Here is a 3992-nt window from a genome sequence, read left to right as displayed (position 1 = left end):
CATCTTTTCTGGTGTTTCCCCCAATACAGCCTTTGAAGTTTGTTCACTTAGAACCACTGTAGACTGCTTCTTTAATTGCCTTCGAGTGTCTATCAAGTCTTGCAGTAATTTCTGGTTCTCGGGAGCTTTGGATAAGGACTCGACAAAGGGAGTATTAATTGGAATCCCCTTCACATGCTTCACAAACTCTAAATGTTCCTTCTCCAGTTGACAAAGTGCCGCTCGGGTGGGAAATGGCAAAGGTGGATGATAAGCTAGAATGGGCTCAAAGGATTTTTTATCAGACTTGCGCCACGTCGTGGCCAGAGGAGTGCCACGTCGTGGCGATCCTGGTTCAGCAATTTTTCCATTTTCGATCCTTGATTTCTTGGGCTGCTGCGGTTCTTCTTCAAATGCCTCCAGGAACTCAGAGATTGCATCTTCTTCAGTGTCGATGGCCATTATGTGAGATTGGGTCCTTACTTCGGGATTCTTCGGGGACAATTTTTCATGAACTAGAGTGGCTAGTTGACCAAATTGTACTTCAAGGTTATGGATGGAGGCTTGCTGATTCTTTATCAAAGCTTGTTGTTCCAAAATGGCGGAATCAGTGGCATCGTGTCTCTTTTCCAAAGCCTCCATAAACTTCATCAAAATGGTCTCTAGGTCGGGTTTCTTCTCGGCTGGTGGCTGCTCCTTTTGACAAAGGCCTCGACCTATCTACCTATACTTCTCTTCTTTTTGCTTCTTATACTCTTCATATGGCAGCCACTCCTTCTTCGGTTTCCTCCAGTCATCATCAAATTTATCCCCACTAAAGTAGCACACTTGAGCTCTTCTGTTCCCAAACTCATCTTTATTGCAGTCCTTGGTCAAGTGTGGACCACTGCATCTCTCGCACCCCACTCTTATGGCATGTATCGACTAGTCCATTTGTGTTATCCTGCGATCCATGTTATTCAGCATGGCCATGACAGCTGCAATTTCTTCAGTTTGGGCCCCTCCACCGCCTTTGCTTCCATCTTGCCTCGGGTTGTGGTATTCGCGAGAGTGTTTTGCGAATTCTTCAATTAGCTCCTTAACCTCCCTTGGATTTTTCTTTGTCAACGGTCCTTGAGAATCAAGGAGTTGTCTTGTCATCACATTGACCCCATCATAAAAGATTGACATCTCTTGCTGCACATTTAGGTCATGTTGAGGGCAATTTCTGAGCAAGCCCTTGTACCGCTCCCATGCTTCATATAGTGACTCCCCCGGCTGTTGCTCAAAGTTGGCTATCACCTTCTTGAGTTTGGCTATCTTGGATGGCGGGCAAAACTGGTCCAAGAATTGCTCACGCATTTGAGCCCAAGTGGTGATTGTACCCGGTGGGAGTGCTTTTAACCACTCCTTAGCAGCTCCTTTGAAAGTGATGGGAAGCATCCTAAGCAAGACTGTGTTTCTGTTGACATTTGGGACATTGAAGTAATCTGTAATGTCGTTGACTTCATCTAGATGCTTAAAAGCATCCTCATGATCTTTCCCGAAAAATGGGATGTCCTTCAATGCAGTCAATATGTGTCCCTTCAGCTCGAATGTGGCAGTGGCAGGTATTGCGGGTTGGACTAAACCGGGACCCATATCTTCTCGGATCCGCTTCTTGTAAGCTCCCATGGACATTTCTTCAATCGCTGCCATCTCGTTCCTTGGCTCGTTCTCGGGTTCACTCGTGTGTTCTTCAAACTCTGTCTCGGTATCGCTTTCGGACTCGGTTTGCACGGGTGTATGATCCAAGTGCTCAAGATTGCACTTATGCTTCGCTGATGAACTTGACTCTCCTGTCTTCTTTCCCGACTTCCTAGAAAAAGCTGACTTCAGTTCTTGCAAGGGCGTCTTTTTCTTGTGAAGTGCAGACTCGGGGTCTTCCAGTGGTGGCACCAAGTGTGTGTTTGAGCTTCTGGTCATGATCTCCTGCAACTTGCTAAACTAAAAACGTAAAACTGAACTAAAATAAGAAAAACTAACTTCAAACTAAAAAAAATCTAGTTTTTGACTGTCCACGTCGTGGCCAGAGTGATACCACGTCGTGGACTCTGTGAATAACAGAAAAAAATATTTTGCTGAAAAATTAACTTTTTGTGGGTTTTTACTCCACAAGAAGGATCGATCAATTTAATGCAAATAAATAAGCTAAAAACTAAGCCGTTCACCGGCAACGGCGCCAAAAACTTGACGTGCACAAAAGTAATCACTAATTTTAATATTTATAACCTAACAAACTTAACTAACTATGCACTTATAGGCAGTGTACCAAGTCAGGTTACAGTATAGTTTGGGTAAGTCCGGTGTCGATCACAGGGAACGGTGTTCTAATTAATTTACTTACTATTAAATTAACCTAATTTATTAACAAGTTTATAAGGGTTTTTATCTGGTTTTACAAGATCAGATGAACTTAAATCAAATTCAATAAATAAAAACACTCTCTTGTTTAGTTTGAATCCACTTCTCCCTTATGGCTAGCTAATGATTACGGATTATTGAGTTGGTTTTTAGTTGTATTAGTAATTTAGTTCTATCTTACCAATAATTAACTAATTCATGTCAAACCATGTATGTTCACACATAATTAAACACATAACTAATTATGAATGTAAATATGCTATGTAAGATTTGTTGTATAAACGCAATTATGATCACAATTCACGTTCTCTAGCACAGCTAAGATTTATTTAGTCTAATTACTAACTAAGATTGGTCAATCCTAGCTCTAACAATTCAATGTTCACTAAATTATTAGGTAAACAGGTTCATGCAGTTTAATGGTCACTAAGCTACACAGAACATGCAATCAAGCAACTAGATAAACAAATAATAACATGCTAGGTTATACAAATCAAACACAAGCAAATTTTTACCAGCTAAACTCAATCCATAAGCATATAACTATTCATAAGTTTAAAGCTTCATCTAGCTAAACAAGAGTAGCTAGATTCAGCTGCTCATTATAGTAATTAAACTAACACAGCTAAGAATAACGAAAGACATGTTCTTATTTATTTAAAATATAAACCTTCACTCCTTTTGGTGTTGAAATCCCTCTTCCAGAACCTTTCTTTCACTCTGAATCGTCTCCTGGAACTCTTTTTCTTCTGTCAAAAGCTTCTCCTTTCATAATAATCAGGAGGACTTATATAATCCTTAAAAACCCGCGCCACGTCGTGGCCAGGCTGCGCCATGTCGTGGGTTTCAAGCAATCTATATCCTTCAAGGAAATCCTCCGCGTCGCGATGTCTATCTTCTGGAACACCCGTGACATGTCGTGGGCTTCATCGCCACGTCGTGAATTGAGTGTCTATCATGAATTTATTATTTTCTTGTCTTTCAAGCCTCCCATGTTCCACATTTTGGCATTTTTGGTCCCTCTCTTCGAAAATCCTTTATATTGACTGAAAATAACAATTTAAAATCATAAGTATCATTATTCTAAACATATTATCAATTTATTAATAAAAATATACTTAAATATTGCCTAAAAATAAGTATAAATATGGCAATATCACTTTCCAAGGGCGAATTTCGGTGCCCTATATGGGTGGGGCTCGCTGAATTCAGATGGAGGAGGCACATAGATCGAAATTCTCGATCCATCTAGGAGCCACTAAGATGTACTTGGACCTGAAGAGAGATTATTGGTGTCCATGTATGAAGAGTGACGTGGCTTGGGTAATTGAGAGGTGCTTGACATGTCGCCAGGTTAAGGCCGAGCAACAGCTTCCTCTAATCAAATAGAAGTGGATCCAAGCTCCTCAACCCGCTTAGCTTGTTCTACCTCCTTCCTTCTTGCTAAAACACACAAGAAATGGTGAATTAGCCTTCCTCTTGCACCACAAACAATATCTCTGCTCTCTAGGGTTTCTCAGGGGTGAAGTGACCGCAAATGGAGGCCATAAAGGCCTTTAAATACGGCACAGACCCCGAGAATTAGGGTTTCAATCCACAGCGCGGACTCGTCGAGTCCACCCTTTCCAACT

General features: G+C 41.2%; 1 non-coding gene across 1 annotated transcript; it reads left to right on the top strand.

Annotated features, from left to right (window-relative positions):
- Positions 1 to 1165: 1165 nt before the first annotated feature.
- On the top strand, positions 1166 to 1272 carry LOC111905555 (small nucleolar RNA R71). The gene has a single exon (XR_002854928.2). It is a non-coding gene; the product is annotated as a small nucleolar RNA R71 (small nucleolar RNA).
- Positions 1273 to 3992: the final 2720 nt, after the last annotated feature.

This window comes from Lactuca sativa, chromosome 2 (assembly GCF_002870075.4).
Source record: "Lactuca sativa cultivar Salinas chromosome 2, Lsat_Salinas_v11, whole genome shotgun sequence".
Lineage (NCBI taxonomy): Eukaryota > Viridiplantae > Streptophyta > Magnoliopsida > Asterales > Asteraceae > Lactuca > Lactuca sativa.
This window is presented reverse-complemented; position numbering and strand designations above follow the sequence as displayed.